Below are 15,198 nucleotides of genomic sequence, written 5' to 3' on the forward strand. Positions count from 1 at the left end.
GGGGTTCACATGTGATAAATGTAAGGAATTAGTCAGGCTGACGGAGAAGGTTCATGAGTTAGAGGCACACATCCAAATGCTAGTGGAAGTCAGTGAGAAAGAGAAGCCGGTAGATACTGGTTCGGATGCGGGCAGTACAGAGAGCAACATGCACACTTTGGTTCCAGCTGTAGAGCCCCCACAGCAGGGCGTTTGGGTGACGTCTCAGCGGCATACTCGCTCAGCAAAGCGACACCACTCTCCCGTTCCTGTTAGAGTTTCCAATCGATTCTCCCCACTCAGTGATGCACCCACTGAGAATCATGTTGAAAGAGCCCTTGTTATTGGTGATTCTATTGTAAGGAACATGGTGGAAATAGAGACTCTAGTAACTATTGTTAATTGCATTTTGGGTGCCAGAGCGTCTGACATCAAATCAAATTTACAACTGCTGGCTAATGCTAAACATAGATTTTCTAAAATTGTTATTCATGTCAGCACTAATGATGTCTGGCTTCGCCAGTCGGAAATCATTAGAGATAATATTAAAGAGGTGTGTCAATTTGCAAAAATATCAGACACTGTAATATAGTGTCTAATACACAAGGTTTATAGTAGATTAGTGTCACTGAATGGCTGGATGTCTGAGTGGTGTCTGGAGAATAGAATAGGATTTATAGATAATTGGAAGAGTTTTTGGGGTAGACCTGACCTGCTAAAGAGAGACGGACTCCATCCCTCCAGGGAAGGTGCCACTCTCCTCTCTATTCATTTGGCTCATAGTCTTAATAATGATAGTATTTGACTAACTGGGGCCCAGGTCAGGAAGCAGACAAACTGGCTAATCTGAATGTCTGCTAGCTGCCTTGAGACGTCACACAGGTCACATAAACTACAATACACAGAGACTGTATCACTTAGATATCATATAGAGACTGTGTCTGTTCCCCGAAATACCACACACAAAACCCTCATTAAAACATTTAGAAAAACTGTATTTAGGTCAAACTTGAACAAAACAAACCATATAAAGATAGGGCTACTAAACATTAGATCTCTTTCTACCAAAGCACTTATTGTAAATGAAATTATTACAGATCATTGTTTGGATGTGCTCTGTTTGACTAAAACCTGGCTTAAACCGGATGAATATATTAATTTAAATGAATCTTCTCCCTGCAGGTTATTGTTATAAACATGAGCCTCATCTGAAGGGTCGAGGAGGAGGTGTTGCTACAATTTACAGTGAAGTTTTTGGTGTTACTCAGAGGACAGGATATAAATTTAAGTCTTTTGAGCTAATAATGCTTAATAACCATCAGATATAGATATAAATAAAAAAATAAAAAAAAACTTTGTTGTCTTTTACCCTTGCTACAGTGTATAGATCACCTGGGCCTTATTCTGATTTCCTTGGTGAATTTGCACATTTTTTATCAGATCTTGAAGTCACTGTAGATATTTCTTTCATTGTTGGTGACTTCAACATTCACATAGATAATGAAAATGACACATTGGGATTAGCATTTATCGATATTCTCAACTCTCTTGGAGTCAGACAAAACGTAACAGGACCAACTCATCACCATAATCATATGCTAGATTTAATTCTGTCATATGGAGTTGATGTTGATAATATAGAAATTCTGCCGCAGAACGATGACATCTCAGATCATTACCTCGTCTCTTGTATGCTGCGATCAGCTAATGTTACTCAATCTACATCTTAAGATATAATCTTCCAGATCTATCTCATACACTCAGTAAACCCCAAAGCCTAGAAGAACTTGATGAAATAACAGAAAATACAAATATAGTCATCTCTAGCACTCTTGATAGTGTCACCCCCCTTTGATTAAAGAAAATTAAAGAAAAAAGCCCTGCACCATGGTACAATGATCACACTCATGCTCTCAAGAGAGCTGCTCGGAAAATGGAGTGCAAGTGAAAGAGTACAAAATTAGAGGTATTTCGCGATGCATGGAAGGCACTAAAAGCTGCCAGGTCAGCATATTTTAGCAAACTCCCACAACAATAACCACAACAATCCTAGGTGTTTATTCAGTACTGTGGCTAAATTGGTTAGGAATAAAGCATTGACTGAACCAGATATTCCGTCACAGCACAATAGTAATGACTTCATGAATTTCTTTACTGATAAAATTGAAATAATCAGAAATAAAATTAGAATTATGCAATCATCTGTCACAGTACCTCAGAAAACAGTGTCTCATAATTTTCCTCACGTGCAACTTCAATCCTTCACTGTCATAGGTCATGAAGAGCTAACAAAACTTATCGAAACATCAAAAACCACAACATGTTTGTTAGATCCAATACCAGCTTAAAAGAAGTATTCCCAGTAATCTCAGAATCTATTCTTAATATTATTAACTCTTCGTTATCCTTAGGACATGTTCCAAGAAACTTTAAAATGGCAGTTATCAAACTGCTTATTAAGAAGCCACAACTTGATCCTGGAGAACTGGCTAATTATAGACCGATTTCAAATCTTCTGTTTATGTTGAAAATACTAGAAAAGGTAGTATCCTCCCAAATATGTTCATTTCTACAGAGAAATAGTATATATGAACAATTTCAGTCAGGATTTAGGCCTCATCACAGTACAGAGACTGCACTTATCAGAGTTACAAATTACTTGCTCTTATCATCTGATCGTGGCTGCATTTCACTTTTAGTGCTTTTAGATCTTAGTGCTGCGTTCGACACGATAGATCACAACATTCTCTTCAATAGGCTGGAGAGTTATGTTTGTGGAGTTGAATTAGCACAGTTTAGGTCCTATTTAGCAGACCGCTACCACTTTGTCTATGTAAATGAGGAATTGTCAAACCAAACAAAAGTAAAGTATGGAGTGCCACAGGGATCAGTCTTAGGGCCTTTGCTTTTATCCTTGTATATGCTTCCCCTGGGAGATATTATCAGGAATCGTGGAATAAGTTTCCACTGTTATGCCGACGATACCCAACTTTATATTTCTTCAAAACCTGATGAGATTTCACAATTCTCCAAATTAGCAGAGTGTATCAATGAAATAAAAGATTGGATGGCCAGAAATTTCCTTCTACTCAATTCCAACAAAACAGGTACTAATTATTGGACAAAAAACCTCTAAAAATAAGCCACTAAAATATAATTTGACTCTCGATGGATGCACTGTTACATCATCATCAAGTGAAGAACTTAGGTGTTATATTTGATACCAATCTGTCCTTTGAAAATCAAATTACAAATGTATGTAGAACAGCATTCTTCCACCTAAGAAATACTGCTAAATTACGACATATGCTCTCTGTTGCTGATGCCGAAAAACTAATAAATGCGTTCATGACCTCAAGACTGAATTATTGTAATGCATTACTGGGAGGATGTCCAGCAAGATCAATAAACAAACTTCAATTGGTTCAAAATGCAGCAGCCAGAGTGCTGACTAGAACCAAGAAATATGATCATATTGCCCCATTTTATCATCGTTACATTGGCTATCTGTTAAATTTCTGTTAACTACGTTCAAAGCTTTGAATGGTCTAGCTCTGCAGTACTTAAGTGACCTTCTACCATGCTATATTCCATCACGTTCATTATGATTGCAAAATTCTGGCCTGTTAATAGTTCCTAGAATATCAAAATCCACAAAAGGAGGTAGATCCTTTTCATATTTGGCCCCTAAACTATGGAATAGTCTCCCTAACACTGTTCGAGATGCAGACACACTCACTCAGTTTAAGTCTAGACTAAAGACTCATCTATTTAGCCAGGCATACACCTAATGTATCCTTCAACTCACAATTAGGCTGCTTTAGTTAGGTCTGCCGGAACCAGAAACAATGATCATGATCTATAACTCTGCAATAAATTGAATGGCATCTATGCTAATATTATTTTATTTGTTTCCCTGTCTCAACCTCAGGGCTCCTATCCTGAGGTCACCAGAACCGGCTAGATCCAGCTTCATTCCTGCTTGGTGTTGGACTCCACTGCTACGTGTCACTGTGTGATGATGACTCATAGCAGCCGGTGCCAGCCAAACATCACTTCAGTCTATTACGATGGACTTCAGAGGAAGAACTGATGTCAACTCCAACCATAAGACATAAGATACTTCATATGCCATTGCCTGAATCTTGGACTTAGGATAGACCTCACCGAAATTACCAGCCAGGTTGAACTGTGATGCACCAAACTGATCTCTGCCTACATCACTTCAGTCTAATGATGGACTACACTCTTGAAATGGAATACATTGACTATCATTTAATTGCCAGCAAAACCCTTCATCAGCCAACTAACAAGGACAATTGCATCTATGTGAACATCTGCAGTTAATCCAGGATGAACTTCAAAGACATTAGTCATTAATCTTACAGTTCATACAAAATCTTTGTTTTAAACACTGACCCTTAACACTTACTTAGTTTAATAGTTTTAAACCATGACTTGCACTATACATAAGTAATATTGGCATTATATTCATGATGTTAGCCGAGGGGAACTGGCACCCACAGTGAGTCTGGTTTCTCCCAAGGTTCTTTTTCTCCATTAACCAACATCTTATGGAGTTTTGTGTTCCTTGCCACAGTCACCTTCGGCTTGCTCACTGGGGTTATAAATACAATTATTAATTAATTACTTATTTTTAAACAATACACAATCATATTTTATCAAACTACACAATGATGACTCTAAGACATTATAGATATTACAGTTTTATCTTCTGTTAATGCCTGATCTTCTGTAAAGCTGCTTTGAAATGATGTGTGTTGTGAAAGGTGCTATACAAATAAAATGACATGACTTGAAGACCTTTAGAGTATCAGAAAAGGAGTGAAGCATAATGGTGGTAGTCAGCAGGGTTTGAACCTGCACAGGGAGACCCCAATGGATTTCAAGTCTATCGCCTTAACCGATTGGCCACAATTACAAAATGTCAGCGTAGTTTAGCTCTTTTACCTGGATTTGTGCAAAAAAGAAGGCTGCAGTGATCAGTGGCGTCAACAGGGAGCTACATTTTTTTCCTCCTTATAAAAGCTGCTGTTACTCGGATTCAAACTGCCGTTGCTGTGCCCACAACGCAGAGTACTAACCACTACACGATCATGACCACAAAACAATCTACCTTCAAGAGAGCTAACTGATATCTGCTTGAATACAAAGAGGCCATGGCTTCTTTAGCTGGCAGAATAAATTTGTTTTTCAGAGGCATATATTGAACGCAATTGTCTTCAAGGGCATATGTAACCCTTTTTATTTTAGGCTTTTATTTTGGCAATAAGCATTTTTCCTTTAAAACGAGCATTGCCCCATTAAGAAATTAGTAGCTTGTGTGTGGAGAGAGCTGCAATAGCGGGCAGTGGGAAAGGGAGAGATCTCAAGTTTGCTCTTGTAGGGCTGAATGCTCATTATAGTGTTTGAGAAATTCTCTCTATGTAGATGTTTTGAGGATTACCAAATGTCAAGTTAGGCAGTTTATTAGTAGTTAGGGCAAGCAATAGAGGTTTCCCCAGTTTATCATATCATATGTTATCTTGTTGGTGTCTTTCCCACACTGAACATCTGACTCGAATGGGTTCAGTCTTAAGTGGGATTTCAACTTCCTCTTGGAATTCTGGTTGTATGGAAGGTACAGTTTCCTCTGGAATTTCAATGGCTACATATTCGGAAGGACTAGTAGTCTCAACAGACTTAGAATCTGAAGGGAGTGCAATTTCAATGACAAACTCAGGGACTTGTCTTTTGGGTTCTACAGGGTGAACACACTCTGCATATGGGCACAGTCAAGGTACGTAAAGCAAACTCAACGGCATGAGGGATCAACTGGTCTGATGATTTCCCAGAAAGATTGTGAGGAGTAAGCAAAACATCCTCAATTTGCTGTATGAATGGGCCCCTTGTGATTATCTCAGGAATTGGTATTTGAAAGTAATCTCCTTCCTCATCACTGGACAGTTCCACATACTCATCGTCTCCTTCTTGCACCTCTTTAATATTTCTTGTCCTCATCTTAGGTTTCCTCTTAGTGGTGGAACTTGTTCCAAGCACCTGTTCCTCAGGGCTCACAGGTAAGAAACTGCAGGGCAATAAGAGATCTCTGTGATGGGTACAATGTGGACCATCATGTTGTTCCGGCTTCACAACATAAACAGGACCATCTGAAATTCGCTTGACTACAACATGAACCGTTTTCTCCCATCTGTCGGCAAGTTTGTGCTTCCCTCTGATACTCACATTTTTCATAAGGACTCTGTCACCTGGCATCAATTCAGCAGCTCTGACTTTTAAATCAAAACTTGCCTTGTTCTTTTCACTCATTTTGCGAGAAGTTTCAACTGCTAACTCATAGCTTTCTTGAAGACACTGTTGTAGTTTCTTGACATACTCAGAGTGAGATTTGTGTTTGTCATTTGAAGGACTGATTCCAAAAACAAGATCAATTGGCAGTTTGAATTGCCGCCCGAACATTAATGCATAAGGCGAGTAGCCTGTGGTATCATTTCAGGTACAATTGTACGCATGTACCAGTGGGTTCACAAAGTCTCTCCAGTAGTATTTGTCTTTTTCATCAAGGGTTCCAAGCATACTAAGCAGCATTCTGTTAAATCTCTCAACTGGGTTTCCACGAGGATGATAAGGTGTCGTTCTCACCTTCTCAGCTCAGATGAGGTTGCACAATTCATGTATAGTGTGAGATTCAAAGTCTCTTCCTTGGTCACTAAGGAGGCGACTTGGGAACCCATAATGGACAATGAAGTTCTCCCATAGTGCTTTTGCGATTGTTTTAGCTTTCTGGCCTCTTGTTGGTATTGCCACAGCAAACTTTGTGAAATGATTAATCATGACCAGTATATTTCTGGTGCCGTGACTGTCTGGCTCAAGGGACAGATAATCCATACACACTAAATCAAGTGGGAATGTTGTCTGTATGTATTCCACGGGAGCAGCTCTTTGTGGTATTGCTTTCCACCTAAAACATCTCTCACATGTATGGCATCAATTCTCAATATCTTTAGCCATCCTAGGCCAAAAGAACGTGTCATGAGCGAGTTTGATCGCAAGCTCATAATCAAGATGTCCTACATCGTCATGAATACCTTTCAGTGCTCTCTCTGCATTGCTGAGGCAGAATTAATTGAAGAAGCACAGCCTCATGGTCTGTCCACTTCCTTTACAACACTTCATCTCAAAGTTCAAGCCTATTCTATTCCCTTAGGAGCAATTTGACTTCAAGGATTTCAAGGCTGGTCTGTCTAAAGCTGGATTTCTGATCTTGTTCCATAAAAGAGATGATCCTTCGCAAAGATGAATCCTCCCTCTGTGCTTGATACCAATCATCGTGGGTCATTCCAGGTAGAGTCTCATAACCTGAGCAGGCAAAGCTTTCAGGGACAGATGAAGCACTCAAAGCTAAAGACTCAGCAAGAAAAATGAATTCTGGCGCTTCTGGAACTTCACTTGTCAAGGTAACTGACTGGCACTGACAAAAAGCAGAGAACAGTTCATTGAAAATCATTGTATCTGTTTGGGACAACCACTGTTTTAGATTATCAATGGCCCTTTCCTCTTTAAGGAAAGCAACATCTTCCTCCGGTGGATCCTGTGGTCTCCTAGACAACCGTCGGCATCTTTATTGGCAGATGCAGCCTGGTACTTTATGTTGAATCTGTACGTGGATAATGCGGCAAGCCAGTGATGTCCAGCTGCATCAAATTTTGCTGTGGTCAGCACATAAGTCAGCAGGTTATTGTCTAAGTACTGTAAACTCAGTGCCATACAGGTAGTCACTGAACTTTCCACAGACAGCCCATTTCAAGGCTAAATACTCCAACTTATGTGTGGAGTAATTCCTCTCATTTTTCAACAGCCATATGCTGCATAGGCCATCACACAAAGCTTGCCCTCTTGTTCTTGGTAGAGAGCAGCACTTAGCCCATCTCTACAGGCATCCGTGTGCAAGACATATGGAAGTTCTGGTTTTGCAAAGGCAAGGATTGGTGCCGATGTGAGTTTCCTAATTAGAGTCCTAAATGCATTTTCACACTCAGCTGTACTCTTCACCAAAGAGTACACTGGGATTCACAGGAGTGTTGGGTTTCTTTCTTTTATAGACCTTCTCCTTTTTCTTCGGAGGACTATATCCAGCAGTGAGACAATTTAGCGGCTTGGATATTTTAGAGTAACCTTCGACGAAATGCCTGTAATACTCAACAAAGCCTAAGAAACATTTTAGCTCCCACCTGTTAGAAGGTCGAGGCCAAACCTTCAAAGCTGAAATCTTCTCTGGATCTGTGTGAACTCCATCAGCATCCACAACATGACCAAGATACTTCATAGAGGACCTAAAGAAATGGCATTTGTCTTGGGACAACTTTAAGCCATACTCTTTCACCCAATTTAACACTCTCATCAGTCGCATTTCATATTCCTCAAGTGTTTTGGAAAAGACAATAAGGTCATCCAAAAACACGAATACTTCACTCAAATGAAGGTCTCTGACACATTTTTCCATAAGCCTCTGGAAGTTACTAGGTGCATTCGTGACACCTTGAGGGATACGGTTGAACTCCCAGAAGCCAAGAGGACATACAAAAGTTGTTTTATGCTTGTCCTCTTTGGCTACTTCAACTAGATAGTATCCAGATTTAAGATCCATAACAGAGAACCATTTAGCCCTACTGAGTGCTGAAAAACTCTCCTCTATGTTTGGAAGGGCATACGCATCCTTGATGGTGCGCATGTTTAACTTCCTATAAGTGACACAAAGTCTGATATTCCCATTCTTCTTGCAGACAAGCACTATTGGTGATGCTTTTGGGTTCCCTGATTATTCCAGCATACAGGAGCTCTCTGAGGTGTTACTTAACTGCTTCTCTGTCAGTTGGATGTATTGGCCTTGGCCGTTCTTTGAAAAGTGTCTCGTCTTGGGAGTCTGATATGGTGCTTCAATACAGTAGTATGACCATTTGACAAGTCATCAACAGCAAAGGCTTCAGGTATGGACTTGAGTTTATTAATAATATGCTTCTTCCAGTCTTCAGGAATTGGTGAGTCATCAAGATCGAACATGAGCTCTCCACTCGGCACCTGAGCGGAACAAGATAGCAGCTCAGACTTCAAAGACAGAACATAATGGGCAGCCCTCAGCTCAGCAATTACACGCTTGGGATGAAGAATGATGTCATTGTCTGTCACATTCCTGAGAGTGACAGGAATCTTGGAGCAAGCTCTGTGTGGGACACTCACAACAGCTCTTTCAAGGAATAACCCACCTGGCAATGGAAAGGACTCAAGTTGCTGTAGAACAAATTAGGTCTTTGGAATGCTCCTCTTTACTCTTACTTGACCAGGGATACAGACTTTCCATTTGGCTGGGATAGTGATGCAACATTTTCCAGGTACTTTGACTTGAAAAAGTTGCTCTTCACTCTCATAACTCTGAGCGACATGCTGAAAGAGCAAAGCATAATCACTGCTGGCACCAGGCCTTTGGAAGAACTTGGCTCCTTCTTTCTCTACACCATGCTGATACAGCCTATCCAGAACATTTGTTCCCACCAGCAGAGGAACTTTACTGTTAAAGTGACAGTCTGGAATGATAAGTACAAGGGATGAGAGTTCTTTTTCTGCACCTGTGAAAGTGCAAGGGAAGGTTATGACAACTTGAATGTGGCCAAGATATGGAACATGCTGCCCACCGGCACCTTCTTCTGCAAACAAAGCATGAATTGGTTGAATGGGGAAAGAAGAAAGATGGGTCAAGTAAAATGTTTCTGAAACAGTTGTTACTTGAGACCCAGTGTCCACAAGAGATTCACATTCAATGCCTTCAATAAGAACAAAGGCAATGCAACATTGGCCAATAAGACCTTGTGTCAAGAACTCATCTTTAATCTTGTCTTGAATTTGATTTTGAATTTTATCTGTGACCCAACCCACAACATTGTTAACCATCATTTTGGGACGAACATGAGGGCTGGCAGCTCCTGAGTGTCCCACAACAGGAGCTGCTACAAGTTTAAATAATTCTGAGATGTTCTTGCTGAATTCTATACTTTTCTCGTCTCTCCCGGAGGTGTGAATTCTTTTTTCAGACAATCTCGGGGTTGGGTTCTTTGCTACAGTGAACTGCAATGTGTCCATCCTCCCTGCACTTAAAGCAGAACCAGGGCCTTGGCATGGCTATGGGGTTAGAAGACACATTGGCACTAGCCACAAGGCAGATTTTTCATAAGTTTTGCTTCACACTCTTTAGTTTCATCTTTCCTTGACAGATATGCAACTTGTTTTCGCAATGCTGCTATATCTCCTTTAAGTTTTTGAGCTTCTCCCTGCTTCTTTTTTGTGGGTTCAGGCTGGGACTCAACACTTAAGGGTATACCATACACGGAGTGAGCTTTTGCACTACCAAGGTGTTTTTTCATTCGGTCTAGCTTTGCTGCTCTTTTATCTTCCTCTGTTCTAACTGAGAGAAGAAAGTCAGGGAATGATGGAACACTGTCTTTCAGCTGTTCAAGCTGAAGCCCTATTATCATGGCTTGGTCCCAGCACCCTTGACAGAACTGACGAAGTAAGTGTTTACTGGAGTCTGAGATGCTGGCTCCCCCTCCTGACTGTTTTTATCCTTCCAAATGTGCTGGTGAGTGTATTTTGTTTTCATCTGAACATTAATTGTTATTTTGTTGTCAATTTTGAACAAAATCATATCAAAACCAGTCAGGATGTGGTTATTGAAAATAAAAGTTCAACTGTCTGTGTGAGAGCAATTTTATAAGTGCGTAGAGAATGGCTGAGTAAAATGCTAAGCTGCTAGTATTGCTATCCATTACAAACATGTGGCATACGATGTCTACACTTTAAGATTCTTTGCATGTGTTGAGTGTTAACGTAATGTAATGAGACACAATTATGTGTTGTAAATAACAAAATTACTAGACAAGGTTAAATTTAACACTGTATATTTTATATATTGAGAGAGGTGCTGGAAAAAAGTACATATTGTATCCATTTATTGGAAATGATTTTGATGATGTAATCAATGTTGGAATTTTACATTTGTGCAGACTGTTTTTTATTTTGTTGACTTTGTTCTTGAGTGAATCATCTGGATTGAATTGCTTCAAGTGGATTCCTTGGAGTGAGGTCATTGCATTCCACTGGAATCTTCTATCCCCTTCATTCTTCATCATCCTTTCATCGCTACTGGACTGAATATCACAATTCCCAAGGTAGTGGTAGGACTGAGACAACCAATACATATGCGCACACACACACCTCATAGGACTGAACACATTATGAAAGTTGTTTTGTTCACTTTGTCAACTTGAACAGTTCAGTTATCATTTTGATTCCAACTGTCTGTTATAAATTGTTCAGATTGTTGAGAGATTCAACCCCTTAACACTGAAGTTAAGATTTAAGTCTCTGAAAAAAAATGGGAAAGGAATCTATAAAAAAAAGGAAAGGAAAAGATACAAGGAAATTCCTACCACAATATACATATTCCTTTCAGTCAAAGCAATTGTGAGTGGTGTATTCTTATTTATTTCTTTATTCCATTTGCCTTAACCACTCGGCCATGACTACAATTTGTCTGTGTAATACAGCTCTTTTACCTAGATTTGTGCAACAAGGAAGGCTGCAGTGACCATTGGTGTCAACAGGGAGCTCAATTTTCTTCGTCCTTAAAAAAGCTGCTGTTATTCAGATTCGAACTGGGGTTGCTGCAGCCACAATGCAGAGTATTGGCCAACATACGATCATGGCCAACAAATAATCTACCTTTGAGAGAGCTCACTGATATCTGCTTGAATACAAAGAGGCCATGGCTTCTTTAGCTGACAGAATAAAAAAAATTCAGAGACATATGTTGAGTGTAATTGTCTTCAAGGGCATACTGTAATGGCAACTTAAAAAAAAAAAAAAAAAAAAGCTAACCCTATCTCTGAAAGGTTTTGAAAAGGCAAATGTTATCACAAACCCATGGGTGTTGCAAGGAGAGAGAATGCTAACACATTCTGGCAGCATAATCTACATGATTCATACCTGCACATTGAGACCACAATGGATTTCTAGTCATTGCTTAACCACTCTGCAACAACTATATACTCATTTGGGAATGTTCCTATTTGTGGTGTCATGCAACACTTCTGCTCAGTGAAGTTGTATACTTTAAAGACTCTTGTCCTAGAATCAAACCAGCCTAAACTCATTGCCAATTGCCCAAACAGGGACTTGAACTCTGGTTAGAAGATTAGAAGTCTGATGCTCTACCAACTGCACTATCCAGGATCTTGTTTTTCTCAGACACGTGGAAATTTACATCAGTTAAACAACAAAAAGCGTGCGCTCCATGAACACAGATTTAATTTGCCATACATTCTACAGAATGAAAGCTATGAACAACAAGGATAGAGAGAGGGACTGCTCTTGCTAGCATAGTAACACAAAAAGAATATGGTGTGATCCCTTAATCACAAACTGCTAGCTATTTTGTGGGCAGGTCAGAGGAGTAATTTTTGCTCCTAAGCCTGATAAGCAGATGCCTTTTTCAATATTCTCAAAGAGACTCTCTTCTCTTGAGAAAGAGAAAGCAGTCTACCTCCAAAACATTAACATGGAGAGGCAGCATTTAAAAGCTTTGCTATGTAAGTGTGTCTACCCAGAAACAAAAACGATGTTTGAGCTGGGAAACTGAAGGCCTTTAGATTATCAGAAGAGAACTAAAGCATGATCCTCATAGTCAGCAGGGTTTGAACCTGTGAAGGGAGGCCCCAATGGATTTTGAGTCTATCGCCTTAACCACTCGACCACAGCTACAACTTGTCTGTGCAGTTTAACACGTTTACCTAGATTTGTGCAACAAAGAAGGCTACAGTGATCAGTGGTCAACAGGGAGCTAAAAAATTTTCTTTCCTCCTTATAAAAGCTGCCGTTACTCGGAGTCAAACCGGGGTTGCTTCGGCCACAACCACTATACAATCACAGCCAACAAACAGTCTACTTTCAAGAGAGCACACTGATATCTGCTTGAATACAAAGAGGCCATGGCTTCTTTAGCTTGCAGAATAAATTTGTTTTTCAGAGGCATATATTGAGCGCAATTGTCTTCAAGGGCATACTATAATGGCAAGCTTTTTTAAAAAGCTACCTCTTCCTTTGAAAGGTTTTGAAAAGGCAAATGTTATCACAAACCCATGGGTGTTGCAAGAAGACAGAGTGCTGACACATTCTGGCAGACCTGCACCTGGAGACAACAATGAGATTTCTAGTCATCGTTTGACCACTCTGCAATGACTACACAACAGTCAGTTTGGAATGTTCCTTTGTGTGGTGTCATGCAACACTTCTGCTCAAATAAGTTGTATACTTTCAGGACAGCTATCCTAAGCTGGAACTGAACAAACCTAAACTCAATGCCAATTGCCCAAACAGGGACCTGAAACTTGGACTCTGAGACTAAAAGTCTGATGCTCTACCGACTTCACTATCCAGGCTCTTGCTTTTCCTGCCCATGTGGAAATTTGCATCAGTTAAACAACAAAAAGCATGCGCTCCATTGAAACAAATTTAATTCGCCATACATTCTATAGAATGAAAGCTGCAAACAACAAGGATAGATAGATGGGCTGCTCTTGCCAGCTTAGTAATGCAAAGAGGATATGGTGTGATCCCCTAATCACAAACTGCTAGCTATTTTGTGGGCAGGACAGAGGAGTAATTTTTACTGTTAAGCCTGAATGATCAGATGCCTTTAGATTATCAGAAGAAAATGAAAGTGTGATCCTCGTAGTCGGCAGGGTTTGAACCTGCGCAGGGAGACCCCAATGGATTTCGAGTCCATCGCCTTAACCACTCGGCCACGACTACAACTTGTTTGTCTGATTTAGCACTTTTACCTAGATTTGTGCAACAAATAAGACTGCAGTGATCAGTGGTGTCAATAGGGAGCTAAAATTTTTTCCTCCTTATAAAAGCTGACATTACACGGATTGAAACCTTGGTTGCTTCGGCCACAACGCAGAGTACTAACCACTATACGATCATGGCCAACAAACAATCTACTTTCAAGAGAGCTCACTGATATCTGCTTGAATACAAAGAGGCCATGGCTTCTTTAGCTGGCAGAATAAATGTGTTTTTCAGAGGCATATATTGAGCGCAATTGTCTTCAAGGGCATACTAAAATGGCAAGCTTTTTTAAAAAGCTACCTCTACCTCTGAAAGGTTTTGAAAAGGCAAATGTTATCACAAAACCATGGGTGTTGCAAGAAGAGTGAGTGCTGACTCATTCCAGCAGCATAGTCTGCATGATTCAAACCTGCACATTGAGACCATACTGGATTTCTAGTCATTGCTTAACCACTCTGCATCAACTACACAACACCCACTTTGGAATGTTCCTTTTTGTGGTGTCATGCAACACCTCTGCTCAAAGAAGTTGCACACTTTCAGGACAGCTGTCCTAAGCTAGAATCAAACAAGCCTAAACTCAATGCCAACTGCCCAAATAGGGACTTGAATCCTGGACTCTCAGACTAATGCTCTACCAACTGCACTATCCAGGATCTTGTTTTTGTTAGACACGTGGAAATTTACATCAGTTAAACAACAAAACGCATGCGCTCCATTGACACAAAGTGAATTCGCCATACATTCTACAGAATGAATGCTACGAACAACAAGGATTGTGAGAGGGACTGCTCTTGCCAGCATAGTAATGCAAAAAAAATATGGTGTGATCCCTTAATCACAAACTGCTAGCTATTTTGTGGGCAGGACAGAGGAGTAATTTTTACTGTTAAAGCTGAATGAGCAGATGCCTTTTTCAATATTCTCAAAGAGACTCATCTTTTGAGAATGAGAAAGCAGCCTACCTCCAAAACATGAACATGGAGAGGCAGCATTTAAAAGCTTTGCTATGTAAGTGTGTCTACCCAGAAAAAAAAAAAAAAAAGATGTTAGAGCTGGGCAACTGAAGGCCTTTAGATTATCAGAAGAGAACTAACATATGATCCTCGTAGTCAGCAGGGTTTAAACCTGCACAGGGAGACCCCAATGGATTTCAAGCCCATCGCCTTAACCACTTGGCCGTGGACTTTAGCACTTTTGAGTAGATTTGTGCAACAAAAAAGACTGCAGCGATCAGTGCTGCCAACAGGGAGCTCAGTTTCCTTCGTCCTTATAAAAGCTGCCGTTACTCAGATT

General features: G+C 40.2%; 1 protein-coding gene and 1 non-coding gene across 2 annotated transcripts in view; one reads left to right on the forward strand and one right to left on the reverse strand.

The window, feature by feature from the left end:
* Nucleotides 1-15,198, forward strand: part of mfrp (membrane frizzled-related protein) — a 77,069-nt gene that overhangs the window by 18,736 nt on the left and 43,135 nt on the right. The window lies entirely within an intron of this gene.
* On the reverse strand, nt 13,779-13,860 carry trnas-cga (transfer RNA serine (anticodon CGA)). The gene has a single exon. It is a non-coding gene; the product is annotated as a tRNA-Ser (tRNA).

This window comes from Myxocyprinus asiaticus, chromosome 39 (genome assembly GCF_019703515.2).
Source record: "Myxocyprinus asiaticus isolate MX2 ecotype Aquarium Trade chromosome 39, UBuf_Myxa_2, whole genome shotgun sequence".
NCBI classification, from domain to species: domain Eukaryota; kingdom Metazoa; phylum Chordata; class Actinopteri; order Cypriniformes; family Catostomidae; genus Myxocyprinus; species Myxocyprinus asiaticus.